Raw genomic sequence first — 23,195 nt, 5'->3', positions numbered from 1 at the left:
TATGTTTGGAATACAGCAATATTCTGTGGGAGTGTGTATTATTTATTAGCTTCTTGTTCTGATACATCCATTGCTGGCAATGGAGTTTATGCCAGAAAAATAAACCAACAGATATTTGATGGGGAAAGATTGCCAAACTGAAGCTAAGATCTTGGTATTTATTGAATGTTCCTTATCACAATAAATCACTGTCAATTTAAGCACTGTGCTTCTTGCTAGGAGTGCTCTTCTAAAATGAGAAAAACTTAATCCCAATTTAGTCAAGTTAAAGTTTTGGTATTTGTGCAAATACTGGAAACTTGCTAGTCTCAGCATCGTATTGGAACATACACGCAACTGTAAGGCACTGTTGAATAAAACCAGGACAAGTTGCTGTTTATCTCGATGTATGTTTAGATACATACAGTATAAAGCCAAATATCTGATACATTATTTAAATCATTAAAGCATACACATTTAACAACCTGAAGCATGCTTTTAGCAGTACACAGCTGAAGATAGTTATAAGCACTGGATGCCTGCAGCCATATTACTTTATCAGTTCACTGCTTGCATTTGTACACAGTTGGTTGTTTTTTTTTTTAGTAACAGGTATGAATTTTTGGCTTACTTTGCTGTTGCATTCCTTTATATTGACAGCTTCATGTTTTCAGAAGTTATCTATTTATTTCTAGCTGAAAAAAAGCTTTTTGCCCCATCCACCACTTTGACTTCTGTAGTCTTCAGAGCAGATCAAAGAACAAATTTTGGTTTCAAGGGAGAGCAGTACATCCTGAACATACATTAGTAGGAACCTTAGCTTGCCCTCTCCCCAGTTATTCAAACAACAGTTCTAAGAAAAGTCCATCATTGTTTTATTGTTGCCCTGCAAAGAAGAAACTCGAAAGGATGTAACTGAATTTACATTTCATAAAGCTTTTGAAATAAAACATCATTTGCCTTCTGTGAGAGGCATGGTCTTGTGCAGTCAAGCACTGATGGCTTTCAGTACTGTGGCTTCCTCACAGTACCACTTCAAGTACAGTGCCGCTTCAAGGGCTGATCCTTAGTCTCAGTTTACCATTGGTGTGACATATCCCATTACCTCTTAAAGCTGCCTAGGAAAGTGGAAAAAGGGGTGCAATTAATACACACAGCATTGTTAACAAGTTAATATACTGTCTGACTAATCCTCACCAAGCAACTGCATACCTTTACTGAGTAGGAAGACTTCACTTGAGCTAAATAGAGCTTTTTATCCCCTGCCTTAGTGACCTCTTAATGTTTTAATTAAGTTAGGTGAAAACTACCAATGGTGTGCAAGTCATATGTGCAAATGCAGTACTGCCTTCCCTCATGTCAGGAGGGGAACATGAGTTGCCATTGCACTATTATAATGTTGGAGGCTATAACCAGTAAAGTACAGTGTGAAGTCTAACTGTCTTACCTTCTCAGTCCTCCAGCCATCCTGTTGTCTTTTACAACTCACAATACTCAGTATTGATCACTTAAGACAAAGTTGCTTTTCTATACATCCAAAGTTGTTTTAGTAACTGATTGTGTGTATATAAATACTGCTAGTGAATATATATAATCTCAAAGCTGTTAAAAATAACATTATATTTGTCAGTTTACATAAACAATTTATCTTCTGTAGTCCCACTAGTGAATTTTGCAAAGCACTGACATTTCTGACATTTAAACTAACTAAAAAGAGTAAGTACGTTCATATCTTAAGTGCTTACTAACCCAGCTGGCACGTAAAAACAGGGAGCGCATTCATCACTGTGTGAAAACCACTGGACTAAACACCTCGTGGCTCTGAACCATTGTATATATATGAAATATTTTTACAAAACATACAACAGATGGAGTTTCTGCTCTAGCAAGAACACACCCTTTCCTGCTGCAAATGGCTGCATGAAGCGTACCCGACAGGGCCTTTCTGCCAGTACGTAACAAGCTCGTAACAGCCAGAAGAGATGTCAAAAATGGCATCTGGATATGATTAAGATAAATATAAATGTACTTACCAGTGGGCTTTGTTCTATATGGAGTTATATAGTGCTGCATATCTTTGTGACCACTAAATGTGGCATTTTTATGTCACCCAGTTGCTGCCTTCTACATGTTTCACCTGCATCTTAGTTTAATCTGGCAATGCCACTACTGATGAACATACCTGCATACCAGTTTCCGTGGCCCAGTCAGCACTTGGTGCAGTGCAGCAGGGCACCATCCGCTCTCACTCATTTGTGCCGAAGGGTCTCGGTGCTACTGCAGTGCTACTATAAACAGGGCACACGCCGCCTCGCCTGCTGCTTCTCAGTCTCCTTGGGTAACACACAGAAAAACCCGAGGTTACGGCCTGGCCCGGCGCTACCCTTCCAGCGCGCACCCGCGGATCTAGGCCGGGCAAAGGTTCGGGTCACGGCAGCGCCTCCCACCGCTTCCCCCCGCCCCGAGCCAGCCGCCCTCCTCAGCACCCGACTGGGAGTCCGGGAAGCCGGGCGGCCCTGGCGCCGGCCTTTCCCTCCACGGCCTGCGTTTACCTCCTCTCCGGAACAGCCGCCATCTTGTCTCTCCTCGCCTCGATCCGTTCTATCCCGCCCTGCAGCAGCGGCGGCGGCGGCAGGGGCACCGTGCGGGGGGGCCGAGGGAGGAGCGCAGGTTGCCCATGGCGCCGGCTTGCGGGGCAGTGTGGTCTGAGCCCCGCGTTTCAGGTTAGAATTGTCCCCTTGTCCCGCTGCTGCAACTCCTGTCGTCCTGCCCCCCCCGGCAGAGAGCTGCGGCGCTGCTCCCCCGAGCTGGCCTCTTGTGTGGGACCCTGCAGCCCCGGAGGAGAAGGAGGAGGACGGAACCCATCACAGGACAATGTGACCACAGACCAAAACAGAACATGAGGTCCATACATACTAGTTTTCAAATATGTTACTTTTTTTTTTTAATATTTAGGGTCAGCAGTGATCCTAAGAACGAATGAGTGGAGTCTCAGGAGTGAGCCTGAGAAGGAAAGGGCAGGAGGAGCCAGGGCAGCTGGAGCCTCAGACAGTTTCTGGGTCAGCAGAGCACCTCATTCAACAAAGAGCCGACTTCATCCCCGTTCCCTGACCTTAAGCTGTAAATGCCTTGCAGGCCCCATTCCTCAGCCTCCCTGTGCTCTTTGTCTCCCTCCCTCCCTCTTCTAACCACGGACAATGGTGGGCTTTATTTTAGGTAGCCTTACTTAGGTCAAGTGTTACAGCTGCTGCTGACAGTGTGCTTTGGCCAAACCTCAGCTGTTGGGCTTTGTGAGACTAAAAGGTCTGCACAAGGTAGTCAAGTTAGACTAGTAGCACCTTGTATCTTGAACTAATATTGTTCATCTTGATGCGCGGATAGACTCCACAACTAGTTAAAGTTGTAAAGTAGGTATGCTTTTATTCAGCGCTGAGGTGCATGGGGATAGCTCCTCCAAAACATGCACACCTCAGGGTTGTTGTCCCTTTACACTTATTCTCTTAAGGTATACATAGACATGAGGTTGCTCAATCCGCCTATACATATTTATTATCTATCCCCGCTTCGTATTATAATGAGCCGGAAGGTCCTTTGCACTTGCGCAGTGCCCCTTCTGATTATGGGCAGGGGTCTCAGGATGAAGTAAATGAGTCTTCCTCCTGTGGGCAGGGGTCTTCAAGATGAAGTAAATGAGTCTTCCTCTTCTTAACCTTTACACCTTTTAATCTTCAGACATGGACTTAGGGTTAGTTGGCGCCCAGTCTGCTTCTCCTGCCGCTTATCAATAGGAACAAACATCTGTGTTTTTGTCATGGTCTTAAGGCTTGATCGCCCAGTCTGCTTCTCCCCAGCTTATCAGCAGGACCTTTCATCTGCTTTTGTCAGCAGAACTAGCATCTGCTTCTTCCCCTCCAGCAGTAATCAAGGTGGCAATGGCAGGTACTTAGGACAGACAATACTTTTGTTTAAGCAAAGGAATTCCTTTAACTCCCTTGTACAATTTTTCTGTATTACCCCCCTGTACATTGGTTACCCGTGTATCAATCTTTAACCTTTTCCCCCTTAAATCCTTCACTTTCTTCTTCCTGTTTCCTCCATCTTCTTTTATTGTATCACTTTTTTTCTATTAGATCACCAGGGTTTGTTTTTTTTTTTTCATGTATCTGCTTTCTACCCATTGGAAAAAATACGTCCACAAAGTGTTGGTTAATAAAATAAACAGCTGATGCTTACTTGAGTTACCACCAGCACACTACTCAGTAAATTTGTTTTTCCAGCCTCTAATTTTTATTCAGCCTGTACCACAAACAGGCAGGAATAGTCTCTAGTGTCCAGCAATGTTAAATAAGGCTTAGTGTGAATGAAAATTAACGTTGTAGTTCCTTAACTTACTTGGAAAAAAAAACTAGTTTTTCTGTTTGATTCTTTATCTGCACAATGGCAATAATAGTATTTGTTTTCACTTCCTTTGTAGGGATACTCAAAAACTGTGTAGACACAGTCCTGGGCAGCTGGCTCTGGGTTGCCTTGTGTGATCAGGGGATTGGACAGGATGAGCTCTAGAGGTCCCTTTGAACCTAAACTGCTCTGCAGTTCTGTGATTACTACAGAAGATGTGGTGAAGAACTGACTGACAGCTGGATACAACTGGGGTGGAGGCCACAGATGCCTCTAGGAAGGCAGAAAGAAGTCCTGAACTAAAAATAGCAAGTAAACAAACAAAAAGCCCAAGGAGAGAGGGCAGTTTGAGACTAATTGGCAAGAAAAATTTGCTGCTCAGCCTCCCCTTTCCCAGCCATCCTTGAGGTCCAGATTCATGACCCAAGAGAGGCAAAGCTGCAAGAAGAAAAAACAGATGTGATGACTGAATGGTCAATGTTAAACAGGAGTTTTTTAGTGTGAATGTCAGCCTGTGGAGTGGAAAGGCTAGAACAAAATTCCAGCAAACCTGCCCAAAGCGGTTGGTGCTGCCGTGGTGGCAGGCACTATAGGCCAGCACCCTCCTCCAGCTTGGCAGGCCTAGCATTGCTCTAAGCAGTATAACAAACAATAGGTTAAAAAACAAAGCGATACAATTGTGAAATACGAATCCACTTCTATAAACAAGATAACAAGGTTTTATTAAGGGACAAAGTCAATAAAGCAAAAACAAACAGCGCTGGGCGTGTGACCGTAGCCAGAGGCGCAAGTGATTAGTATTTGTTACAGGTTTATATACTTTCACAATTCCATTAGTCACATACATATTCATAATCCCTGCATATAGGCAGGGAACATTATAATTAAGTCCAGTAATTTATTATCATAAGTCTTCTCCTCTTGGCGTCTGTGCACTGCTCTTCAATAATTGTGGGCGGGGGTCTTGAGGATGAAGTAATCAGTCTTCCTCATGTGAGTAGGGGTCTTCAAGATGAAGTAAGCAGTCTTCCTCGCAGTGTGCTTTTCACCTTTGACTCAGTTGGACACCCCAGTAATTACACAACTCGCTAAAACCAGCCATATCTGTAATTATTCTAATAACTAACAAAGATTTGAAACAGTGTGACCTTCCTGCAAAATTTATAGCAGGATAGGAGTATCCCAAGCTAGCAGATCTTTGGGAGGCTCTGTCTTTGAACTAACTGATACATACAAAGATGGTGTGAAAAAACTCCTTCATGCCTAGTGAAGTCACTAAATCTTGTTACCTCACCACAGACTTACAACACAAACATTGTTCTTTAAAACTAAAGATACTTTAGAGGACCAGTGTGAAACAGTTAACTCACATTTAGTGGGGCCACTAAATTCCACAGGCTAACAACATAAACATTGTTCTCTTTCTACAACCTAAGTTAAGCTAAAAAGTATTTTAACTCTATATTTTACAGGCACTAGTTTTACTTCTATCAAGCATGCAAACCAACCCCCCCCCCCTTCTTTTTAACTTTACAGATTCTTCTACTATATGACTCCAGTTTGCTCATCTTATGCTTTATTGAGCTTTGGTTTTGTTACTATAAACTTGTATAGTTATATCCACATAATCACATCTATGATTTGCGAAAGCCAATACATTTATGTGTTTATCACACAATGCACAAGTAAGTGGCACAGTGCTGGACCATTTCAGCCTTTTAAAATGTCATATGCTTTATAAAGAGCAGTTCTCCATTGCATGACACTGTGCAAAGTCCTGATGTTCCTGAACCTTTTTTCAGAGGCAGGTCTGACTGTTCATAGACGATTGTTCAGTGTGAGGTAGGTACACTGCTCCTCCACAAGTGCAGTGGCAGGGAAAACAAACACTGCTGAGTTGTTTCTGAGGTGTGTTTTATGTTTGAAGATTTGTTTTGAAAGGTTTTCTGATCCATGTTGACCTAGAATTTGGGGTGGGTTTTTTGGTTGTGATTCATGTGAGGATAACAGAGCTTCTGGCTGGGTGGGTTATTTGACCATGAGCAGTCATTAAACTTTTTACCAAGGAGGTCAATGAGATCCGAAAATGATAACCAGGAAGCACCAGAGATGGGCTTTTGTGTTTATTCTGGTTCAGTGGACAAGCCACCATCCAGCTGTTTTGAGCTTGTTTTGATTCAGAGAAAACTCCAGGAACAAACTTGCCAACAAAGTTTTCAAGCTGACAAGCAGGTATTCTTTATTGCGGCACTGGGAGACACAGGGGATAACTCCTTCTGATGTGTGTCTCTATTGCTACACAAGCCATCCTTACATAGTCCCTGGGCATACACACATATTCATGAGGCTACGTATGGACTACATCATTTTCCAGAAAGCTCCCTGCATGTACAGAATCGTGGTGGTGGTCTCTGAGGGTCGTTTACTTCTTCCAACAATCTTCATCACTTCTGGCAGCCTCTGAAGCAGTGCAGTAGATGCTTATACCAGTTTAATTGGTTCATTAGCACCAGAGACATAATAACCCTCCTATCCTCCTACTTATTAGTTAGTTTACCCGCAGCCTATCCTGGACACCTCCTGTACCCAGATACTCCTAATCCCTGCGTCCTGTTTTTCTAGACTGTTTTTCTTAAGACTACATCAACTATAACAATTTATCTTGTGCCAGTATGTTCTCTAGCTGTACTCTATTTTTTTTTCTATGTACTATGCACCTCAGTAATTTTCCATTGCTACTGTTACAAAGCCATCAAACTTAACATTGCTTAAAACTAATTCTAAAGGTTTATACATTACATTTTGTGATACTGTGTTTTCCTTGTTTCAGTTTAAAGAATTCACAGGATTGGGAATGTAGTTGGGAAGTTCTTGACAAGTGTGATTTGTGAGAGACTGTAGTTCTATTTTTCATTTTACCATATAAATGCTTCATTTTAGACATGCCTTTAGACAGGAGACTAAACTTGGAAATCACACACAGTACACACCAGGAGGAAAATTGCAAGTTCTTTATCCACTGCGTGTCTTCAGTGTCAAATGTTGCAGGTATTCAGAGAAGGATAGCTCTTTTGGTTAATTTGTAATATTTGGGGTTTATTGTGTATTTTTTGCATGTTTTAACTTGATGGAGAGATATTTGTGAAAGACGACCGCAAGTTTCAGCTTTATTTGTTTTTCCACATGTCTGTAAATGTTGCACCCTGAAGAGAGCCTGCCCCTGGACTGACACTTGAAATCTGCACCTTGCTTGTTCAAATGCGGGTTTAACGCAGGCAGAGTTGAATGAAAATTTAATGTGGATTTAAGCTTGTAACCATTCTCACTTTGGGTAGCCCCTGCTTGTTCTTCCTCAGACCTTCTGGAAATAAATGAGGTTAGCTGGTTCTTCCAAGTATGTATCTTTGGAGTTATCCAAGGTATGGTGGAACATAGCAAAAATGTTGAAATGACTCTCCAAAATGTGACATGAGCCTCACCTGTTTCCTCCCTGTCCTGAGGCCTGTGTTCAGGAAACTGTTTCCTTTCCCCTAGACACTACTGACACCTGGCTGTGGTGATATTCCAATTACCAATATTCACCATTAAAGTTAATGAACTGCTGAGGCCTGAATAAATCATTTAAGTCACTGCAAATAAAGATTAAGCAGGCTTAGCTTAGTAAGGCTTATTTTTAAAATGCTGCAGTGGATGCATTGTCAGGAGACCTTTAAGTTGAGATCTCAGTACACTTGAAGAGGCCTTCTGTACCAGCTGGCAGGAATATTAATAGCTGCCACAACTGATTTAGGTAAAGAATGTGTTTTCTTGGAGGATTTTAACTAATGAGACATGTCACTTTGCTCACCTTAGTTTTCTTTGTTTTGCTTTAAAAGGAAGAATTTTTTGTTAAGCAGACATGGATACAGACAATGTGCCTGGGTTTGAAAGTGTGAAAGAGCAGCCTACAAATTCTGGAATATAAGGGCAGGAGTCTCAGCTGGAATGTCACCATGATTTCAATGGGTGTGTGCTAACCTCCAGCAGTGAATAATCTGGACCCAGATGCTCATGGGCCAGTGTTAGTAAATAGATAATAGTGTGAGTGTTGGTACAGCAATCTACACACATACATACATGCTCTAACTCTGCAAGCTGGAGGAGAAATTAAAGTATTTATGTGAGACATTGAAGGAATATCATAAGCCCAAACTGAGAAATGTGTTCCTCTTTCACAGGACCATCCTTCTGCCAAACTGTATCCTTCTGGCACCACAGCAATTAGCCAAAGAAAATCTTTCTATTGTCATTCATTTAGAAGCCCTGGTATGTTTGCTCACCTAAATGAAGCGTTTAGCCCCTGCTACTATTCACCATTTTGGGTGACAGCTGCACTAATAGTTGACATAATCACAGTGCCAGCCAAATTGCAGCAATGTTACAGGTGTCAGGATGCTTGCTTATTTTCAAAACACTGCATATTTCAGATCTTGTGTTTCTCATTTGAATAATTACATGTTTTATATTCTTTTGCATGCTGTTAAAAATAGTCTAGAGCCTTAAAATCCATAGCTCTTGACAGCTGCAGTGGCATGATTTTTTTACTGGCTTCAGTTAGAGTGACTCAATCATCTGACAATTAGCAATGATTTTACAAAGCATATTTTGGAATCTGCAAGGCTCATTTAGAGTATAATCCCAGTTTTCTGCAAAATAAATATTGCACTATTCACTTTAGGATTTTACAGTGGTATTTTTTTTGCCAGCTACTTGCCACTTTAAGTTTCTGTTGATTATGTAAGAACAAGATATCATTTCATTCCTGCTTGCATCTGTTATTTGGGGTTTTTTATGACAGTGTCTCTTTGAATTCATTGCAGTTTAATTGGAATTTACACTAGTATTAATATGACAAGAAACATGTCCCAGGTCCTGGATCCTCAGAATGAGAAGTAATAATGAAAACATGGCTGAGAACACTGATATGTCATGCACAAAGTCAACATGAACAGTATGCTGTTAACATTGTAGTCAGGCTCTCAAGTGCTGCGGAAATGCAAGAATCACAGTTGCCTGAACATTTATCAGAATTTCCAGCCATTGAATGCTTAACTGCATGATGCTAATGGTGTTGTTTCAATGTAGTTTTCTTGCTTCACAATTTAATGTATAGTTACATTATCATGGCCTCCTTACTTCCAAAGTCCCTCTGCAGCTTTTATTGCACAGCAGGGAATGTGCTTAGCAACTGTATCAGATATTTTCTCTTAGCTTCCCCTTTCCTTATTCATGACTCCTCTTCCTGTCTTCTGGCCTGCACCAAAAATCTCATGTTCTTCCTTGGCTCATCCTTTCTTCTCATCATTAAGATTCCCATGCTGCCTTCACTGCACCATCTGTGCTACAGCAGCTCAGTTACAACTAGTGCATGAACATGAGACTGAAGAAGCTGCAGCACGAGGTGCATAATAAATTATTTTTTTATGATTTCAAATATAAGCACATCAGTCACCTACTTTTCAAATCATAGAATTATCAAACATATTGGGTTAGGAAGAACCGTAAATATCATCTCATTCCATTCCCCCTGCCATCATCAGGGATACCTTCCTCTACACCAGGTTGATCAAAGCCCATCCAACCTGGCCTTCACCACTTAGATGGATAGGTCAGCCACAGCTTCTCTAGGCAACCTGTTCCAGGGTCTCATCGCCCTTGTGCTGAAGAATTTCTTCCTAATAACTAATCTAAATCTACCCTTTTCCAGTTTAAGCTATTCCCCCTTGTCGTATCCCTACATGCCCTTGTAAAAGGTCCCTCTCCAGCTTTCTTGTAGGCCCCTTGAAGTACTGGAAGGCTGCTCTAAGGTCTTCCCAGAGCCTTCTCCAGGCTGAATAAGTCCAACTCTGTGAGTCTTCCTTCACAGGGAGGAGCTCCATTCCCATGATCATCTTTATGGCTCTCCTCTAGAACTATTCAAGGAGGTCCACGCTTTTCTTACACTGGTGATCCCAGGGCTAGATGCAGTACTCCACATGGGGTCTCACCATAACAGGGCAAAGGGACAGAATTGCCTGTCTCGACCTGCTGGTCACACTTTTTTTGGTGCAGCCCAAGATACAATTAGACTGTGAGCACCATTACTGACTGGCTCATATTCAGTTTTTCAGTCACAGTCCCCCAAGTCCTTTACCTTTGGGCAGCTCTCAATCCACCCATTACTCTTATTGTTTCCATGTTTGGGACTGCCTCAGTATAGGGGCAATCATGAAATCCAGGTTAAGGACCTCGCACTTGGCTTTGTTGAGCTGCATGAGGTTCGCATGGTCCACCTCTCAAACCTGTCAGGATCCCTCTTGAGCATCAACTACACCATTCATCTTGGCATCACTAGCAAAGTTGCTGAGGGTGCACTCAATTCTACTATCCATGTTCTGACAAAGATCTTCGATAATACAGGGATCCAAATATGGTCCCCTGGAGAATGCCATTCATCACTGGTCTCCACACAGACATTGAGCTGTTGACCACAACTCTTTGAGTACAACCATCTGGCCGATTCCTTATTCACTGAGTGGTCCACCTGTCAAATCCATGTCTCTTCATTCTAGAAACAAAGATGTTGTGCAAAACGGTATAAAATGCTTTGCAAGTGTCCAGAAAGATGACCTTTCCTTATCCACAAATGCTGTAACCCTGTTGTAGGAGGACACCAAATCTGTCAGATATGATTTGTCCTTAGTGAAGCCATTGTGGCTGTTGATTATTCATGTATTTAACGTTAATCAATATGCTTTGGTGCATTCATGTCCAAAGGCAATCTTATCAGTACATGGCCAGTGACTTGACTGTTCTCAGAAGAAGTGAAAACCCAACATCTTAACTTCTTTAGGCTGTTAAAGTTTCCAAAACGTTTTCAGCACACGTGGAATTATTTTGACCAAATTCCAACCTTGAGAATCACAAATGCATACAGGTAATTGTTCCCTGCACTAGATTTTCTTTACATTTTTCATTGTTGCCTCTTGTCAGAAGTGGTCGTGCAGTAGCTATGAACTGGCAGCGGCACTATTACCAGGAGTGCAAAGGGTAGAGACCACTTTATCTGCAACATGGCCACATCAGTGGGGTTTACAATAAGAGCAATGGGATAGAGGAGAGATTTCTGCACTGGCCTGACATGGGCCGTTATAGGGAGCTGAGGCAGAGGCAGGCTGAAGGGGTGCAGAGAGTCTCTTCTCACTAATCTGGTGGATTACACACCCTTTATATTTGCAGTCACAGTGGAAAATGCAGCTGCCTGTGTGGCTAATGATTAGGGTTTCCTGAGATTGGAAGAGTGACTTAAACATCTCTGCCCTCATGTTTACACTTAACTAAAGCCCTTGGTGTGCATGTAGGAAGAGTGCTAGGAGTTCTGTGAAGGCTGATTTCACCAAGTGAATGGCAGTGGTTTTCCCAATTTAGAGTTTCATCTGGACAGCCTGATCATTCATTTGGCCTTCTGAAACCTCTTTTTTCAGTGCATCTTGCACTGTGCCAGAAATTGGATGTAGTCTGGAAGACCATTGCAAGAATGACTAGAGGACTGGAAGAGCTTGGTTTGTTTGTCCTTATGGAAAGAACAGGTATAAATGAGTCTAATATGCAGCAAAATATGACTGGGTTTGGAAAACTTTCCCCATTACATGAGCCACTGTCATGAAGTCTTGAGGCAGAGTGGACATTTGTAACAGTGAATTGGACAGCTGTCCCCAGTGGATCCTAATCTCATATAAGGTCCTGCCTCCAAGAAAGCAGCCAGGGTAGATCTCCTGAAGCTGCTTCCAGTCCTATTATCCCTGCTCTTGTGAGCTGCAGAGAATGTGTAGAGGAGCAGTCTAGCAGTTTTGTTGGATCACTCAGGTAGGGATCAGTTTGTGTGTCAGGTAGGCATCAGACCAGTTCACCTTTTGAAGTGCTCTCTGCCCTCAACTGTAAATTTTAGAACACTTGTGTTTGGGGTTTTTTTTTAACTCTGCACTTTATCCTGTTGTTGGTACATCTCTCGAGCTTAGCCACTACAGCCATTTGCTAAAGCAAAGCAGCTTTTATTTTTCTAAAGACTTTTTCCAAAGTTAAAGGAATTCATATGATTTCACTAGCTTCCATACTGTGCAACCATTGCATATTGATGAATTCAGACTTCCTGTTTTGCATTTCATTTCAGTGCATTCTGTGAGACTAACTAGAATTTACTAGGAAATTGAGTTTTTCTAAATTATTTTTCTAATTTATCTTCCTTGATCATGTTTTCTATTTCTTTCAAAAGAATTTGCAAAGGGACAAAAAAAGGGGGAAATTTGAGAAAAGGAGGCACAAAATGAAATACAAACCTTTGTAAATAAGTAGAATCAGTTCTAGTAACTTTAAGTTTGATGACTTTGTAACAGTAGCAATGGAAAATTACTGAGGTACATGTTTCACAGGAAAAAAAAATGGAGCGCAGCTAGAGAACATAATGTGAATCCTTTTATGAGCTAAACCACTGTAGTTGGCGTACTTTTAAGTCCTTATGACCTTAGTGCAAAAATAAGTGTAAGGAAAACAGGACAGAAAAACGGGACATGTAGATAGAGTATATGAAACTAGCAGATGTCCAAGACGGGGTGCAGCTAAGTTAACTGGTAAGTAGGACAGGATGATTATGTCTGCAGTGTTACCGAACCAGTTAATCTGGTGTAAGCATTATCTACTGCACGTGCTTCGAAGACTGCCAGAAGTGATGAAGATTGTTGGAAGAAGTAAACGACCCCCAAAGGCCACCACCACATTTCTGTACGCATGTGGGGAAACCTTCTAGAAGAATGATGTGATACAGAAGTAGCTTCATGAATATGCATGTATGTATGCAATGAATATGTGTTCTTAGTGACTATGAGGACAGCTTGTTTAGCAATACGGGGAGGTACGCTAGGAGGAGCTACCCCCGCGTCGCCCGGCGCCACAATAAAGGATACCTCCTTGTCAGTTTAAACTTCGTTGGCAAGTTCCTGGAGATTTCTCCGAATCAGTAGAAACAGAACTAAATGGGAAACGTTTCTCTTCAGTCTCCTCTTAGCATTTAGGAAAAAAACAAACAAACAAACAAAAAAACCCCAAAAAAACATAACAACAAAACAAATTCTGGCTTCATATTAATCAGGAGAGTGTCCTCAGCAGCCTCTCTTCAATCTGAACCTCATATGATAGCTGATATAACAGCTTTCAGTAATGATTTAATTGTCACATCTGTTACTGAAAAATAAAAACCTAGTAGGTGAGTATTCCTCCATGAAATGTTAACCTTTTGTAAAGACCTATTTACACATCAAAAAACCCCAAAGGCATTTTTAGCTGATGTAAATCAGCATAGGCCCAGCTATGAAGTTTTACCCATCTATTCTGTTTTACACCAGACACTCTCCATATGGGCAATCTTGCCTCTGGCTATGTAGAACTATAATCTGTAGATCCTTAGATTGGCACCTGTGGTTGTGGCCAAGCAATCCTCAGCAGGTTAAAAGCTGTGGAGCAGGATTTTCTTTCTAAACAGGCCTCTTTCTGCAGACATACCCAGTTTTGATGATTAGCTTCCTAAGATTGCTCAGGATGAACAAATTGAACAAATTTATCTTCTAATAAAGCTGCCAGGACTCATGTTGCTGCGGTCCTCCAAGAACCTAACATCTCTTCAGAATCTTCACAGAAAATTGGGAGGAAGTGAACTGTAAGCAGAGGTTTTGCACCTGTGGTAGCCTGAAGTCCATTGCCTCTGCAAGACATGGGAGCAGGTCCCGTCTGCACATAATTGAGTGGGTTAGTTAGAGTACTGTAAGCCTATGTGCAGACCTTACTTTGGGGTGAATGACATATTTCAGCATAAGTCCATGCTTGTCTGACCTAAACTGAATAAGCTGAGTTTAAACTAAGGGATGACTGATTTTTCTGGCTTTTGCACTAAATCAGCTACATTAGCTTTTAAAACACAGTTTGAAAGAAGACCCTACAACTCTGAATACAGGCAAGACTTTAGGCTTCCATTTGTTTGAGTGATACACAGACCAGAGAGTACAGAGGGCATCTTTGTTCTCCTCCCAGCTCTGATCCACACATCTCTTTCTTTCTTTGCTGTTATTTTCTGCTGGACCCATGAGGTCATCTCAGTTTGACTATTCATTTGTGACTGCAATAATAATTTTTTAGAAAATGTCACATGCGTTGAAAATTCCTGTCCGAACACTGTTAACAGCATGGTGAAAAACAGGCTGATCTTCACCTGGCCAGAGCTGGAAGTAGATTCTGGAGATGCTGTTTTCCTTGTCTGGGACTAATTTCAGTTTATAGCCTATTTGCCAGCATGGCATGCCATCAGATTTCCAAAATACTCGATGGGAGGATTTATGCTTTCAGCTGCACACTGATGAGTGCCCCTCTGGTTCCCCTCCCCCAGCTCATCAGCATGCATGTCTTCCCTTATTAGTGTTCGTCATTATGTGAACAGCTGGTAACTGTTCTGTTTTCCTTCTCCTCAGAAAGAGGGCTTCACAGCCATGAGGAAAATTAGTATTAGGTACAAGCAATTTTTAATACTGACTCCAGGTCCATTAATTTTTTCATTATCATTATCATCATCACCATGGCAAGGGTGGGCAGGTAGGCTGCGGGCCTGATTCCCATCTCACTTGGAGGGTATAGAGGGAGTAAAACACTTCCAAAGGCAGCAGGGTTACACCAATGCAAGCTGGGGTAAGTGCAGATCAGGGTCTGACTCATTATAATTTTTTTTTCATGGCTGCCTTTAAAATATGAGTAGTTTCTCTTCCAAATCCATTTAACTGTAATTAACTGTAATGAAGTGGGGGGGGGGGGGGAGGGGGGGGGGGAAGTTCTGCTTGTATTTCTCAAATACATGCTCCACCAAAGGTTTTAAATGACCCCTCTGGCTGCATATCTTACGATCAATGTAGAAATTACTTCTCTCACGTATGTAAGGAGATGAAAAAAGATAACTGGACACTAGACATATTTGCTGGGGTACTCATTTTGATTTTTTTCCTCCAAGAGATGACTGGTTAAGATGGAATATGCATTTTTAGTGAATCATGGTTGTATTCAGTACTCTGAGCCAGATCGTAAGGCTTCATGAACTGTCTGAAATATTCCATATTTTAGATCTCCCACCTTCCCTCCATATTGTTATACTGGCTTATTATTTTGCATTTTATTCTAATCTCACATTCCAAAGAAAATGAGTTTAAAACAAATCAATAGAACACTTCTAAATGAACAGAAGCCTTTAACCAGTCAGATGATGTGAAAATTAAGGAAATGCTGGGAACAAAATGCCAGGAGATAAATATCAAAACTGGTTTTGAATGTTGAGTTACTTTCCCGTCTTTGAAATGGAAACACACATAGAGTGATTAATTGCCTGAACAAAGTCAATGAAATACTACATCTACTTATTTTTAACCTGTGGGATCCTATTTTCATTTCTGGATTTATTATTCTCAACCGTGTACCACTAGAGGGTGCTCAGATAGCAGTATTTCTGGGAATTTATAAATCATTTCTGGATTTTTATGCTTGTATGAAGCTAGGTGCAGCTTTAATTCTCCTCTTCCTACTGGATCTGTCTGGTTTGTTTGTTTGCTTGGATTTTTTCCCCACTGTCTCTATTTAGAGCTTCTGCAAGCTGAGAGACCCTTGAATGAGTTTGTAGTTCATAATCTTGATGCTATTTTAATAGCATTCATCAGCACAGCACAGATAGTCTCACTGCGTCGCTCCTCACATCATGGCCAAACACGAATTACTGTGCCACAGATATGAAAACAGAATTAAACATCAGCTTCCAAGTATTTAAATTGGATGTAGTAGAATCTGGGGATCCAGAACCGTTTCAGGATAAGCAAATCTGTGGTACTTGCCTCACTGCCTATTCTACTCCCTCCCAGAACTAAGCACATTTGTCTTCTCTGGATTTACCAACTTCCATTTCCCATGCGAAGAGACATTCCATGTCTAAAATTACTTACTTTGTCACCCATACTAAAAAGTCTAAGCAAATACACACCGTTTACATAAGCCTCATGCATGATGTGTGTTGCATCTCTTCCAGTAAGGACATTTCACTGTGCTGTGTAGTATCACCATACTGTATCAAAAAACCTCCACCTGGTAGAGCCTTTGTGGTGAATCTGGACACGTTGCATGTAGACTGTTTATACACTCTCCAGGAACAGGGAAAGGATATTTTCCACAGTCACAAGAGATGAATAACAACCAGCCTTGTAGCTGAACTGGGCTTTAGCAGCAATTAAGTAATCTGTGAAATATCACATACTTAGAAAGTGCCAGCAAAACCCAACCAATGTTAGATTTTTCCATTTCTGCTCCAGTCTATAAGATAGGTCAAGACCTTTTCAAGAACAGTTATTTAACTAAAGGTAGGTATGAGATATCTTAAAAAAAAAAACCAAAAAAAAAAAAAAACAAGCTCACCTATTAGGGGATTCCTGGAATTAATATGTTGGAAGGAAAGAAAGAACCAGCATGTGTGACTGTGGACCATTCACTGTATTCACCATGCCAAGTGCAATGTACTGCACCTTTGTCAGAGCAATCTCAGGCACAGCTACAGGTTGGACAGAGAAGAGATTCAGAGCAGCCCTGTGGAGAAGGACTTGAGGGTATTGGTCAATGAGAAACTTGACATGAGCTGGCAGTGTGTGCTCGCAGCCCAGAAAGCCAACTGTGTCCTGGGCTGCATCAAAAGGAGCATGACCAGCAGGTCAAAGGAGGTGATCCTGCCCCTCTACTCTGCTCTTGTGAGACCTCACTTGCAGTATTGTGTGCAGTTCTGGGGCCCTCAACATAAAAAGGACATGGAACTGTTGGAATAATTCCAGAGGAGGGCCAAGAGGATGATCAGGGGACTGGAGCACCTCCTGTATGAAGACAGGCTGAGAAAGTTGGGGCTGTTCAGCTTAGAGAAGAGAAGGCTGCGTGGAGACCTTGTAGCAGCCTTTCAGTATCTGAAGGGGAGCTATAGGGGTGCTGGAGAGGGACTATTCATTAGGGAGTGTAGTGATAGGACAAGGGGTAACAGGTTAAAACTTAAACGGGGGAAGTTTAGATTGGAAATAAAGAGGAAGTTCTTTACTGTGAGGGTGATGAGGCACTGGAATGGGTTGCCCAGGGAGGTTGTGAATGCTCCATCCCTGGCGGTGTTCAAGGCCAGGTTGGACAGAGCCTTGGGTGACATGGTTTAGTGGGAGGTGTCCCTGCCCATGGCAGGAGGGTTGGAACTTGATGATCTTAAGGTCCTTTTCAACCCTAACTATTCTATGATTCTATAATTCAGAGATGGGTGGGGAAAAAAAAGAGATGGCCTCTGTGAAGAAGTCAGGAAAAGTGCCTGACCAGCCTATGGATGTGTATCTGAGTGCCTTTGCAGTTTACAGCTCTGCAGGCATGATGTGGATGAAATTGGTCTGGATTAAGCCAGAGTTTTTACATAGCTGGGCTAAGAATGTAGTCTTTCAGGGACAAAGACAAGGAATTTTCTCAGAGTTTCAGTGAAGTCACTCCCTTTGATGCTGGACTGTACCTCTGATCCTTTTCTCCATTGCCCCTCTGTAGAATAGGGTATCACATTTCATCAAGGAAGTTTTGTTAACCTTTGGCTGAAGCAAATGTATCTGTATAATGGTGGTCTTATTAACTGCTAGCAAATGCTAAACTTGTTGTACAAAAGATGATTAGAAAGCAATCCATCTGCCTTCAGTATTTCTTGTAAGTCTCATTTCAGAGCCATGTGAGTAAAAGAGCAACAGTACCTGCAGATGGTGACCTTCTTGCAGTGGACAGCAATATCATGTGAATGCTGTTAGATTAATTTCAGTTTGATCATTTGGTTACTTTTGGTCATGAGGTAGGATAGGCATGTGATGATGGTCATAGACAGGAAGAGGCAGAACTGCTTTGAGACAGTTTTGGTCCCTTGGTTGTATTTGATCATTCCTTGTTTCCAGTTGATGTCTCCTGTATGTAGAATCATACCTCTGGTTATGCTTAGATGACCAAGCAATCCCAATTTTCCTTTGAGTGAATGGTCACTGTCACTATTTACTCTTCCAAGGACTCCATCAGATAGATGGAGAACATTATTAGCCTTTAAAAGAATAATTTGATGGAACAGGGAGAGAGCATAAGCCAGAGACATGATGTAAGGGATCACCATTTAATTGCAAGACAATTAAGTAGAGAAAGCAAACAGCATAGTCCACAATCTTGAAGGTTAAAGGAGGATGGTGAGAGAAGGCAGTAGTTTGAAAAGCAGTTATTGCCAAAAGAAAAACATGGCAAACTGTTTTTTTTTTTCAATAGAAACAGGGTGTATCCCTTTAGGCAGGTGGGGGAAAAGGGCAAAAACTGTAAGAAACTCCCTAAAGAGAGAAAAGGAAAAAGATACAAGGGAGAAGTAATGGGATTAATTTTGATGTTTGAAGGGAAACTGAGGCAATATAGGCTCTGCAAAAGTACATCTCTCTCTTAATTAAAATTAACTGGTACTGTCTTAAGTCTAAGGCAGAGTCATGTTTTCCTGGAGTTTGTTTCCTTCTTTAGGTGCAGTTGTGGTATTTCTTATTATCTGAAATTACCTACTATGGAAAAATAATCACTCTCAAACAGTACATTGAGAAGCCCATTATGTCATTTTAAAGGTCAGATTTTAAAATTGATTTGAACTTGATTTATTGATATAAGCCTGGAAACATAGCACACAGTGATTTCTGACTGCAAATAAAGAATATTTTACCTGCCTGACTTGTGGGTGAAAATGGTCTGGATCAGCAAACGTTTTGCACACATCTGTATATGGTTGCAAATGGTCTGCACTCTAAATTGCAATGCAGAATGCAAAAGCCTGGGTATTTTTGCATTTTCTAGAAAGTGTTTTCAGGAGTTGGTAGGACTGCTCTGTGACCTGAGATTTCATGTGCTCGTTCTGTTAACAGAAAAGTATTGGAGAGGAGTAGTAACTTTCATACCCTTTGTCCTTCACATTGGAAGCGTTCACTCAACTGAGTGGTGGCTTTGCCTTTGTCTGTGACTTTTGTCAGGAATGCTTTGCTTTGGAGATCTCATGGTCTGTGTGTTATGACTAGTATACAGCCTTTCCAGCTCAAGGGGCCTATGTGCAGACTAGTCAGTCTGCCTCTTCCAAAGGAAGACGTGCAACAGCTTTGACTACAGCACCTGATAGAGCCCAGGGTGTTCTGCCATGTTCCCAGGAAAGAAGCCCATATATAGCTCTACAACATAGATATGCAGAGCACATACAGCAATCCAGCATGATGGCAAAGGTGGAAGCAAGGTGGGTAGGAGCTGGTTTCCACCCCTCCAGCAATTCATCCACACCTCCATGCATTCTAATGGCTGGGTGACCTGCAGCCTGCAGCCAGGCTGGAAGCCCTAGGCTTGGCAGATACCATGTTGCACTTCCTGGCTAAACTGTTCATAGCAGCAGTCATTCATTCATCTGCACCCCACAGGTTTGTGAACTTCAGGCTACCTTCACCACACTGCACCTCTTCATTGCTGCACTTCCAGCATTGTGCCTTGAACCAGTCACAGCCTTCCATACACTCATCTGCTGTGTATGAAAGACTTCTATGCCCTTTTTGAAGATGTTAAGTTTAACAACCCTGGGAAGAGCTGATTTTACCACAGCTGAGAAGAGAAACTGAACTATGGTGAAGACTCTTGGAAGCTTTCAAGTCATATTCATTGCTTGTGGAAACGAGCAGATTTTAGCAATTTACCTCAGACAGGATTTTGCAGTTCTGAGAAAAATGTGTAGTTTTGCCACCGTATTCCTTCATGAGCTGGTATGTGTTATTATGGTTTGGGTTTTGGTTTTGTTCTTGCTTTGTTTTTGGTTTTTTTTTTTTTTTTTTTTAGTTGTTGAACCTTTCTATACATGCTCTGGGAATTGTTTTTCTCCAAGCCTTCCACAACTACAGCTAACTTTGTAGACACCATGAGACAAGAGCAGGCATTTTAATAAAGGATATATAATTTGATTGTGACACAAAATAGAACAGTTCAGTGATTTTTTTCCTCTGGCAACTGCTGTATCCTGTGGATCTTCACAACAAGGTTTTCTAAAATTAAATCTCTCTAGTCATTCCTAGAGTAATGTAACGTTACTTTTTCTTGTAAGTGCTTACATTAATTCAGCAATGCATATAATAGAAAGTAGAAAGGCCAAAAAGAGGGTTGAATTTTCTAATTGAGGATATTTGTAGATAGCCATGACTTGCAGATCTGAATATTGATATCCTGATGCAATGGCTCTATGTTAGACACTGTGGCATGCAAATACAAGAATTCTTCTGCTGCATCTGTCTCCTTAGTTGTTAAGGAGTGATTGTGTTTGTACAGATTCATAGCATTATTGCAAAGAGATGAAAAAATCAGATTATTTCTATACAATGAGCTGGGTAGTGGTTTCTCAGTGCTGTAACACTGGAGAGATTTCAAATGTACTTGTTAAAATGTTTGTATTCTAGCAGGTGCAGAAACATTAATTTGTAAACATCATATTAACATGTTTTGCACAGGCATATTGTCTTTTGTCTCATAACCCTGATGACTTTTAAAAACGTTAAGGACTCATGAGAAGTTTTTATTCATCAGCTGCCTCAGCATGAGCCCTGGGCCTGTCCATCCCTGCACAGGTGTTACAGTCTGTGATATAATCACTATCTTTGACAAAGGATTGCTTACAGCATAGTCCTGCTATGGAGTGTTCTAAAAGAGTGGAATTCATGTTTTTGTGTCTGAAGTATTATCCTGAGGTTTTACAGGCACAAACCAATTCATGTCACTTCCTTCTTTTGTGCCCATGCCAAGTAGCTGACTTCTGCAAAGTCCTGTAACTCTTGAAAGCCATGCTCATGTGTCTCCAGGAGGGAAAATGTCTTCAGCAAGTACACAACCTGCCAAAATGAAACAAGAGGAATTTCCCTTTCATGGCTAAGATGAATACTATTTTATAGCAAAACACATATCAATGAATACTCAACAGCAAAATCCCCATGCTCTCAGTTAGTGTTTGCTTGTGGGAAACAGTAAAAAGGGTAGAGAACTTTGCTTGAGCTAGAGAAGATTTTTATTTTGCACAGTTCTCAATACAAGCTTGGTGTGCAATGCCTAATTTTTTGAAGACACAGCAGTACAAGTCAGAAATTATTTGGTTCCATAAAGCTGTTTTCCAATTAGATGATGCCTCTTTCATCTGATTTTATTAGCGGCACTGTGTTGTGTTTTAAGCCCAGCCTGTCACTCAGAAACCACGCAGCCATTCGCTCACTCCCCCCCGCTTCCTCCATCCGCTCCAGGAGGGATGGGGAGGAGAATTGAAAGAATGTAACTCCCACAGGCTGTGATAAGAGCAATCAAGGGAAGAGAACACAACCGCTTACCACCCACCGACCGATACCAAGCCCAACCCAAGCAGTGATCTAGTCCTTTTGGGTAACTGCCCCCAGTTTATATAGTGGGCATGATGTGCTGTGGTATGGAATACTTCTTTGGCTAGTTTGGATCAGGTGTCCTGTCTCTGCTTCCTCCCGGCTTCCCTTCCTCCCCGGCAGAGCATGAGACCCAAAAAGTCCTTGGTTAGGCTAAACGTTACTAAGCAGCAACTAAAAACACTGGTGTTATCAGCACTGTTCCCAGGCTGAAAGTCAAAACCACAACACTGCACCAGCTACTGAGAAGGAGAAAAATGACTGCTGCTGCTGAACCCAGGACACACTTTTTATTCCAGAGTCATGAGATGACCACGTGATCCATCAAAGCCTTGTGTGCCTAATAACGAGAGAATAAAAAAATGTCTTCATGTGAACTTCCCTGACAAAAATACCTGCTCTTAGGTGTCCTAAATATATTAAGGAAGAAAAAGTCTTGTTTGAAATATGTGATGAGGTGTCTGTTCCATGTTTTAGGTGCAAATGGCTTAGTGCTGCTTAACTCTGCCAGGCTGGCTCCTTAAGTTGTTTAGCTATCTTTAGATCTTCTTCAAAATGTGACATAGTGTTCTCTTCTGATTTGTGGTAAGTCTAGAGGAAAGTGATATCCCTCATGAGTGTTTGCTTTGTGTGATGTTTGTGGCCTTCTGGCTTGGAGTTTACAAATTCTCCTGTGCCATTTTTATACTGGTTTTATAGTTAATTTTATTTACTTCATAGGAACAAAAAATAGCCCAATCAAACTATCAGTTGAGGACAGATAAACTGGTTAAAAGAAAAAACAAACAATAAATTGACTATCTGCCAACCAAATGAGCCACTCCAAGGCAAGACAAGAAGCCACTGTACATATAACCTGACACAGTTTATAGGATCAGCTGATATGTACTCAAAATGTTACGGCATTGACTACATACAAAGATTACACTATAAAATTTTAACTAGGGCAAATCAAATAATTCATACACTCTGACACCTATAGATAACACCAGAATTAATTAAGGATCCTGCAGACCTTTTCTCATGCTAGCAGTCCCAGAAAAGTCAAAGGCTTTGACTCTTTGAACTGAGACCTCTCATTCTCAAGTGGTCAGTGACCATTTCATGCCATGACACTACTCCTCTGTGCTTTTTATTTTTTTGTCAGAAAAGTCCTTGGAGATGTGCAGCAGTGTGGGACAGAATTAGCCCTTCATTTTTTCTGAAGGCTTTTGAAGCAGAGGAAGAGCTTGGAAAGCAGCCTTCCAATGTCTGAAGAGGGCCTACAAGGATGCT

At 41.5% G+C, this 23,195-nt stretch overlaps 1 long non-coding RNA gene and 1 other non-coding gene across 2 annotated transcripts; both read right to left on the bottom strand.

Moving 5' to 3' along the window:
* Window positions 1-833: 833 nt before the first annotated feature.
* Window positions 834-2,708, bottom strand: LOC101877263 (uncharacterized). Its single transcript, XR_221805.4, has 3 exons — window positions 2,532-2,708; window positions 2,162-2,312; window positions 834-1,097 (listed from the first exon to the last, which is right to left on the bottom strand). It is a non-coding gene; the product is annotated as an uncharacterized lncRNA (long non-coding RNA).
* On the bottom strand, window positions 1,313-1,441 carry LOC115945293 (small nucleolar RNA SNORA47). The gene has a single exon (XR_004079655.1). It is a non-coding gene; the product is annotated as a small nucleolar RNA SNORA47 (small nucleolar RNA).
* Window positions 2,709-23,195: the final 20,487 nt, after the last annotated feature.

Source organism: Melopsittacus undulatus, chromosome Z (genome assembly GCF_012275295.1).
Source record: "Melopsittacus undulatus isolate bMelUnd1 chromosome Z, bMelUnd1.mat.Z, whole genome shotgun sequence".
Taxonomy (NCBI): domain Eukaryota; kingdom Metazoa; phylum Chordata; class Aves; order Psittaciformes; family Psittaculidae; genus Melopsittacus; species Melopsittacus undulatus.
Note: the sequence above shows the minus strand (reverse complement) of the source record. Positions and strands in the feature narration are given on the sequence as shown.